Source organism: Meleagris gallopavo, chromosome 2 (assembly GCF_000146605.3).
Source record: "Meleagris gallopavo isolate NT-WF06-2002-E0010 breed Aviagen turkey brand Nicholas breeding stock chromosome 2, Turkey_5.1, whole genome shotgun sequence".
Taxonomy (NCBI): Eukaryota; Metazoa; Chordata; class Aves; order Galliformes; family Phasianidae; genus Meleagris; species Meleagris gallopavo.
In genome coordinates this window covers 93,871,671-93,881,109 of record NC_015012.2, presented here as the reverse complement: position 1 = coordinate 93,881,109, position 9,439 = coordinate 93,871,671, and the positions used below count along the sequence as shown (strand labels likewise).

Genomic DNA, 9,439 nt, shown 5'->3' with positions numbered 1-9,439 from the left:
TAATCAAAGAAGAAAAGTTGTGCTTGGTCACTGAAGTGTTTTTCCACAAAGCTTTAAATTCAGAAAGTGGTGAAATATTTAAGCTTTCTGTGAATGCTGAAATGATACAGCATACTATTTATGTGTTATATCAAATGTTATGTACCTAAGTCGGTTAAATTCAGCTAAATATTTTTATGGTATTTCAGCCTCACAGTTGTATTTACTCACAGGGTTTTTAACTTTATATTGAAGTAAAATTAATTCAATTCTGAATGCATAAATTACTTTGTTAGTGATCAGTACTTCTTGCTTTTGTGTGTCACTATCAGGATACTTACCGAAGACGCCAGATGCAACGCACCATTACTCGCCAGATGTCCTTTGATTTGACCAAGCTTTTGGTTACAGAGGATTGGTTCAGTGATATCAGTCCTCAGACCATGAGAAGATTACTAAACATAGTTTCAGTGACAGGTAAGTGTTGCACTTGTTTTCCTGTGACATGAAAGCAAATACGAGCTTTTTTTGAAAGGATTCTGTTGTTTTACCTGTTCCAGGCTTTGTGTTCTGAACGTTTGAGTAGGAAGTGGACCCCTGTAGAGGATAATCTTTATTCAGCAGAAACTAGGGGAATAAATAGTATTACCTGTATAGGACTAATTGGGAAAACTTCAGGGATTTGTGGATCTATCAGATGTATCGTCTTTAATATTAAAAATATTTTAACACTATTTGACATGCAAATTTATTATGGGAAGTATGTGTTAAGGGACCTCACCAAATGATGAATGGTAGTGTGCTGTACAGATAGATAACTAAGTGAGTAGTAGTGTGTTTTGTAGGAAAAGGGCACTGTTCTTGTGTTTTAACAGTCCCAGTATTAATCAGATTATCACAAGTTCTGAGTTAAGTATGAAAATAGGATTTCTAAACTTAGCATGCCTAATGAAATTTGAGTGCTAGGAAGACCGATACTCTCCTATCCTACCAGCAATACTAACAGTAAAGTATTATGTTCAATGACCTGTCTTTCTAGGGTAACATTTAATGCTGAAGTAAAAAAAAATCTTGCAAATTTCTAATGAGAACTGAGTTATTTGAGAGAGAGAATTATGGCAATAAAACTTTCACAGGAGCAGAAATATTGCAGTTGTCTGCATGCATATGAAGCATGGATTCAACAGATTCAGCGTGAAGCACAACACTGAGTGAATGCAGCTGTATTGCCTATGCTGGGTGCAGGTCAGAAATCGCAATGTCACTCTTGCACTCCACATAGATGGAGCTAATAAACCTGCTGCAGCTAACTTGCATCTTGCTTAGGGTGTTCCCTTTACCAGTAGGTGCACAGAGTAGTAATAAAGACATATCTTGAACTGATTCCCACTGATGTATCTGGTTGTAGAAGCCTGTTGCAGCTGTATCTATGGTGCATCCACTGCCCAATTTAGTACTACATTAGAACATATTCTAGCATGGCTGATAGAACTGGTTCAGTTCTGGTACAGAGGTGAATTGATCATCTCAGTAGCAGGTATGGTACAAATGCTTGGTTGTATCTCTCTGAGGTGAGGTTCGGCTCTGTTCAACCTGCTTGCATAAGCCAGGCTTATTGGCTGTCTTTGAAGTTGTGTTCCCAGTGCTTACATTGTTTGCACTGTCCTAATTTCCCATGAATTGATTTGGAATATAGTTGCTGTTCTGTATTAAGTAAAATGAGCCACGATTTGTTTTCTACTCCGTTAATTTAAAGCTAATCTAATTAATAGAAGAGTCTCTTTTATTTTTCCTGTTGGTCTTTACATCTAGAGATGTTTTACGTGTGAAAACAGACCTAAAATTCTAAATAAATACACCATCTACTCACGCTGTCATTATCATTGGCAAATTTTAGTGCAAATGTAGAAGTACAACAAAATCACCAACTTAGATATCTATTTGTAGTAATAAAATACTGTAAAAACAAGCAGAAGATACCCTGGAAGAAAACTTAGTGTTCAATAACTTGTGATTATAAACGATGTCATGAAGCACTCCAAGAGCAGAGCCTTCAAGCTGTACATTAAATGTCATCTCACCAATATGTATGCAGTTCTGTAAGGAAAAGTTGCTAAAACTTATTGAATTGGTTCACTCATCCTTTTTCTGTCTTCTAAAATGAGATTTATTTGTAATTCATACCTTGTCTTATTAACTGAAAGCCATTTTTTACTTATAGCTTTGAAATTCACTTCTTTGACTGATAAAGATGGCAGTTCTGGTTATTTCTTTTGACTGTATTTTGTATCCCAGTGCACAAAAGATCTTTCATCACATTAGCATGAGTTTTGTGAACTTCTGTATTTAATTTTGTTGAAGTTCACCTGTAACAGAATGAGAACATTTAGCTTGGAGCTGAAGTTGACAGTTACAATACCAGAAAGTAATTAGATCAGGATGAGGGACATAAGGACATACGTAACTGTTACTTTGGAGGGAGGGGAGAGGTTGAGGTAGTTATCTTTCAAAAGGGGAAAAAAAGAAAAACAAACCAACACAAAAACACGTGTGTTTGTTTTTTTTCTGTTATATTAGGTCGCTTATTGAGAGCAAATCAAATCACCTTCAATTGGGATAGGCTTGCTAGTTGGATCAATCTCACAGAGCAGTGGCCATATAGAACATCGTGGCTCATACTGCATCTTGAAGAGACTGAAGGTGTTCCAGATCAACTGACTTTAAAAACCATCTATGAGAGGTAGGTGGATGGTATGTAGTTTGAATTATTAAAATAATCATTACAAATGATTATTGGGGTATCATGGCTTTCAAACAGCGACGTAGTTGTAATCTAGAATTCCCACGGTCTAACTCTCTTCTGTTAACTTCTGGCTACTTGTAAAATGACTTTCATCACTATTTAATGCACCATGTATTCTTTGTGTTAAAACCAAGGGTAGAATTCTGGAATTCTTTTACAGGTAACTATGTTTATTTCTTGATCTAACTTTCCTCTCTACAGTGGTCAAGCTAAGTTTGTCTAGTTAGAAATCAGAATCTGTGCTGAACTCTACAGACTGCCTTTACTCATAAAGATCTCTGCAGTTTTGGTGCTCTGTTAATGATGTGCTCAAGGATGTAGCAGTCTTTTTACTGAAGTTAAAGAGTGTGAAGGTGGAACATGAGTTCTTTCTTGGTCACTGATACAAGTTGCTGTCTGTAAGTGCTATCTACATATTACATCTGAGAGCAAGAGATGTTGCCAGTGAACGTGCCTGTTCACGGGCTGCTTGTGTGAAAGGAAATGTGGATAGTGAGAAGCGACCTGGTGGCAGTAGGATGGTAGAATTGTCATTTTCTGACTGAATAAAATGACAAATACTGCAGTCTTTTTATTTTTAACACAGATTTTCAATTCCAGACCAGTTGGTATGAGAAAAATCCACAGAAGTACAGATAGTGTCTCATATCAGACATTTTTCTTTAATGCTACTGAAGGAAAACCTCAGCTGTCTTTCCTTTTAAAGTTATGAAACAGATTTAAATTAAGCCATATTAGGGCCAAACTGATGGATGATTGTGTCCTGAGAAAGAAATGCAGTCTGTGCTACTATTTCTGAAAGATTTTGACAGTGTATCTAAGCAAAACTTTTTTTTTTATGGATACAGATTCTTTTCTTCAGCTTTTCTTCATTCCTTGTCACCTGCATCAGGGGAAGGTCAGGCTGGGTATTAGGAATAGGTGCTTCACCAGAGGGTGGTGGGCATGGAACAGGCTCAGCAGGGCAGTGGGCACGGCCCCAGGCTGCCAGAGCTCAAAGAGCACACTTGTACATAGGGTTTGGATTTTGAGTGGTCCTGTTTAGATCCAGGGGTTGAACTTGATGGTCTTTGTCTTCCTTCTTCCAGCTTAAGATATTCTGTAATTCATTGCTTAACAGCAGAGGATATTGTCAAGTAGTTGTTGGGCTTCTGCTGACATTTTTGAAACAACCTTTTTAATTGCACATTTAGTCTGCTTCATGCAATCCCATTTGTACTGGTGAAGAGTAAACATGGGAGATTCTTACTCTGAAATAAATATGTTAGCACATCCTTTTCACTAATTCAAATTCCAGTTCATTTTTCACCCCATTGACAAGTTGTACATGCTTGCTTAACTCTCTTTCTTGAGAGATCTTAATTTTTTCTTCATATGGAGTTCTCTTGTAGCAAGGCATCCATTAGGATGTTGGGATATTATTAATCTCTTGTGAGGTATTTTATTTTCCTAGAAAGCCTGTACAATGTCTTTGCATTACTTGCTACAAACATATACCTGAAGTTAGTTTAAGGTACTCATTAGTACCCTTTGATTAATTAGTATCAGCAGTACTAAATCACTTGGAAATGAACAAAGTCCAAAGCTGTCTTCAAGAAATACCAACCTGTTTGAGGTTTCTGAGGAGCTGAAGGGGATATTAGAGACCTGAATTGTTCTCAAAAACATGTACTAGTGATTCCAGTGTAACATGAAATCTGTAATAAACCAACTTGAGGAGGAAAGAACAGGCACAACTGAATGCAGAAGGCGTATTCAGGTTCTGGATTATCAGTTGTTAGCACAGATACCTGAATGGTTGCCAGTGTCAGGGCTTATTAGTTCAGGTGTGGAGGAGGTGCATGAAACCTGGCATGCAATTTTGCCTCTTGCTAAGTGAGTTGCATCTGGAAGCAGTATTGCCACTTGAATAGCTTGCAGATTCATGGCACGGACATTAATAAACTTATAAATAAAGTTTATGGTGTTTAAAGGACCTGTAATGTGAAGCAGCAGTGAAGAACCCTGTGCCATCTCTTGGTTAAAACAAACAAAGCCTGCCATAATGACACCCTTGCTCCATGCTTAGGAATAGAGTTGATGCATCTCTCGCACTCTTTCGTTGAACCAGTGTAAGGAACTAGATTTACAGCTCTCCTAATATAGTGACAAAGCTAAGATCTCATCTGCCTTATGATTTGAGCAATTATGTTTGCTGTGTGCTGAGTATGAAAAGGTCTGTGAAATCTCCTCTTGGATTACCTGATGCTCTGAAAATTCTGTTTTATTCAAAATAACCCTTTCAGTGTATAACAGTGTATTACTGCTCTTCATCTACAACTGTTTGAAGTAATTTGGCTTGAATCTCTGCTCCTGTATCAATTCAAAATAGAGTATTTAATTTAGCTCCTCTTTTAGAACTTCAATCTCTGTTTTCTTAGGTTTTCTAGTTGATGGAACAGCTTTCCCATTTGGAGTGCCATGAATAGATACCAGATTTCTGTACTTTTATAGCTTCTACTCCTATACCAAGTGCCTGTTACTTCTTCCCTGGCTTTTATTCTGGAAGGAGTTACTTGAAAATGTTTTGGTGTTTAGAACAGGAAGCAGAATATAATTTTCCTAGCATTAGATAGTTTGCATCAGAATGCTTTTTTACTGTGGCAGTGCGCATTTTCTTTGGTTTTGATGCATTTCTGAGCTGTAAATGCATGAGGAGAGATGGCTGCTTGGACACCTCCTTTGAAGATGGCAATTTCAGAGATTCTTTTTTATATGTAGAGTTTTCAACTTGTGATTGCTTTCCCCCACATGAAGGCTTTGATGGCACAGTCGCTGTCCAGCGTTAGGTCTCCCTTCCAGTGATTGACCCATCGGGCAGGTCTGTTATAGGTACCCTCAACTGAAAAGTTGCAACAGATACTTCAGGTGGGCACTGAGGGTATGACGAGAGGTGACAAACCCATCGTACAGCTGTTGCACGGCTGTTTCTGGAGGCAGGCAGCTCCCAGCTGTTCCCTGCCAGCAGTTGGTGCCGGCAGGTGGCACTCGCGTGGTGCTCTGCCTGGCTCATGGAGCTCTGCGCTCAGGTACAGCATCAGTGATCTTTTCCACCAGGTGCTTTATTTTTCAGTGTTGATTCAAAGAATAAGCAATACAGAAGGTATGGCTAAGATGAAAAGAATCAAGTAGTTGAGCATTAAGAAATGGAAGAATAAAATAGCCTGTCTATGCAGTTTGCAGGCAATGTAGTAAAGGGAGGGCCATTTGCTGTCACATCTCAGTGCTGTCTGTTGCAGTTAGGAACACTGAACTTAGACAACTGAAAGCTGTTCTAGAACTATTCATCAGTTCCTTAGTGAAGCTAGAGTAGTCACCTCCTGTATCTTTCACTTAGGTAGCGTTGTGCCTCTCCTGGGTGGTGGCAGCACCTTGTAGGCTAATGCCTGTGAGTGCTGAGCACTCAGAGCAGTGTGGGAGCCCAGAGCTGCAGTGTTCCTGAGGGAGAAGATAAGATATCTCAAATTGATTTTTGAATAAATATACTTATAGCTCTTTGCTTCCAGATAAACTAATACATTCTTTTCATGAATGATTGCTAGAGAGAATAAACTTGCTAGTGCATTTTCTGTAGGTACTGTCTAAACTGATGTGAAGGACTACTAATTAGTATAATTCTGTTGGGAGTAGTGTGTCCTTACTGTACCATACTTCTCAGAGATGGGAAAACATTGGATATTGCATGAGCAACATTTTCCTGGGATCTTCTTTTAAAAAAAAAAAAAAAAGCATCAGTTCGCAATGTCTCTGCGGGCAGACTTTGTGAACTAATGCTGCTTGTTTATCTCTTAGTAACAGGTAGACATTCTGTGGTATAGTCCGTCCTTTAGTAAATGGAAATAAGCCCGCGCTTTTCAATTATGTCAAATTTTGAGGATAAATATTGAGTCTGCATTGTTCACTTTTGGATTCTGGAAAAAATGTCTTTAATCTTCATAATTCCTTTAACATGCCGTATCATCTCACTTGTGTCCTCTTACTTGCCAGCGTTTCTCTGTGGATCTTTACTTTGTTCGGCCTCTGGTTGGTATACCTACTGGCACCAGTATTTACTCTTTAGAGCTTGGCTGTTGCCAGGTTAAGCTCCCTATTCTGTTTTCTCATCTGTTGTGTCCTCCTTCCCCTTTGGTATTTACGTAGATCTGTGATCATTCACCACGTCTTTGTCCAGCTCTGGTTTCATTCATTTTATCCTGCTCTTTTTACATTCGTTATTGTAGCATACAGTTAGTACTTGTCTCTATTTATGTTGTGCTGAGTTCTCTTCTGTGTTACTGTAGAATCTCCATAATGTCAGTTCTGTGTAATGCCAAAATGGCTTGTAGAAATTGCAGAAAGCAAACGTTTGTAACCCTGAAGGGGAGCAAAATACTCGGACGTTCTGTTAATGAAGTTGTCACAGTATTAAGTTGCCAGATTAAAGCAAGTTTCAACTGAACATTTGCAACTGATACTTTTCACACTTGTAAACTAGCCAGCTATGGGAATGTGCTCTTGTGAAGACTACATAAAATATCCATGACACTAGAATGAGTATCAGTGCCAGATCTAAATAAAGAACATTTTGGGAAAAGCCACAGTGGCTTTTGGAGAGAGAACATATTTTTCAAGAGTATGAATTTTCAACAGAGTCAATGAGCATGTGAAGAACGTGATGTAGAGTCTTGAAGTTTTAGAAGTTTTAAGCAAGATCCTGAGAACATTCACATGTATTAAAACTTAGGGTAATTGCAGGCAAGATTGTTTGAGGAAGCAGAAGAGGGAAGCAAAAAGTAGGAATAAGAGTCCATGAGAAATTCCCTCTCTGACTGAGGGAAAAGATGCAATATGGAGATTTAATTGGGACAACTGTTTCACAGAGGATTGCAGAAGTAGCAGTGAGCAAATTGCAGATGCAAGTCATTGTGGATATGTGTCTTAACCTACTGGGGAAAACGATCTCATCTGTGAAGCTACTAATGTAGTTGTGGTCTGTGGATCTGCACCTACAAAGAACATTCACAAATTCATTGCTGACAGATGAAAAAATACATTCAGCACTCAACAACAGTCAGAAAAGGAAATTGTGTCTTTAGGATTTATCATCAAAGAGATTAAAGAAATTATTGTGTTATACATATCTGTGGTGCATCTCATTCTGAACACTGTGAGGTTCTAGTCAGTGTATTTCAGGATGGATGTACCAATGTAGAAAAGATCTTACAGGATGAGAAGAGCCCTAGTTTCACTTCAAAATTTTTCTATGAATATCAACACAGATTTTTTTTCCTTTTTCTCATGCTGTGAAGAATCCCAGTTTTAGTTTCCTCTGTAAAGAATGCTTTCTCCTTTGTTTTGGATTCTCAAGTTTTCCACAAGACTGAGACATTTGAATCATATTTCCCCCAGAGATATTGGATAATCATTTTAGTTTGAGGATCTGAGTTTAACCATCTTGCTTTGTTTTTTTTTTATATTTTCTACTTTTCTACTTTTGTATTTTCTATCTATTTTCTGATTTAAGGCAGTAAAACAGTGATTAGATATTAACACCTTCTCAATTATAGATATTGATGTTAAAGCTAGTTGTACAAGGGCAATATTTTCTCATTCCTTCACTAAGTTTATTCGCTAAATGAGATCAATCTGCTGAATGTGTTTTCTTGTTTGTATCTTTACCATAGTAGGAGCTGAATCTGTAACGCTTTGTCTATTGGAAGCTGCTCTTAGAAGTCACTGGAGCAATTTTGTATCCATCTTGCCAGTAGGCCTTTGTCCTTGTGAGCTCTGGGGTGTACATGGGAGATGCTGCAGCTGTGAGCTAACCAGTTCTCTTCTAGATATGGTGGCTTTACCAGTCTGTCACCTGTTACAACTTCTAGTAGCTGGACTGCCTTTAAGGGTTAAAGTCTGTTCCATATGTTAAGGTTTACACAGATGAAAGTGGAACTTCAGGCATTTGTTAACCTCTTGAGTTCAAGAGAAGGATTCAGAAAATGACTAAACAAACTTGTAAACACTAGAAGAACTCCAGATGTCTAAATTTTTACCCCTGAAGTTCCTGTAGGCAGAGGCCTAAGCTGAGTTTTGTGGTGTTTTTCCTTGTACCTAAAGTTTATTCAAGATCATTGAGAGTCAGTAATTGAAGCTCTTAAAAAAACACGCACAAATAAATGTGGTTTGAGTGTGTTTACAAGAGGAGGAAAAGATCAGATTAAGCACAAATCACAGCAGCTAAGGTTCACAGAATCACAGAATGGTAGGGGTTGGAAGGGACCTCTAGAGATCATCGAGACCAACCCCCCTGCCAAAGCAGGTTCCCTACACCAGGTCGCACAGGTAGGCGTCCAGGCGAGACTTGAATATCTCCAGAGAAGGAGACTCCACAACCCCCCTGGGCAGCCTGTTCCAGTGCTCCGTCACCCTCACCGTGAAGAAGTTCTTACGCACATTCGTGCGAAACTTCCTGTGCTGCAGCTTATGTCCGTTTCCCCTCGTCCTGTCTCCACGTACCACTGAAAAGAGACTGGCCTCACCACTATGGCCGCCACATCTCAGATATTTATAAACCTGGATCAGGTCCCCTCTCAGTTGTCTTTTCTCAAGGCTAAACAGACCCAGTTCACTTAGCCTTTCCTC

At 38.7% G+C, this 9,439-nt stretch overlaps 1 long non-coding RNA gene across 1 annotated transcript; it reads left to right on the top strand.

The window, feature by feature from the left end:
- Nucleotides 1-291: 291 nt before the first annotated feature.
- Nucleotides 292-6,532, top strand: LOC104909988. The gene is made up of 2 exons (XR_002112528.1): nt 292-456; nt 2,557-6,532. It is a non-coding gene; the product is annotated as an uncharacterized LOC104909988 (long non-coding RNA).
- The last annotated feature ends 2,907 nt before the right edge of the window (nt 6,533-9,439 follow it).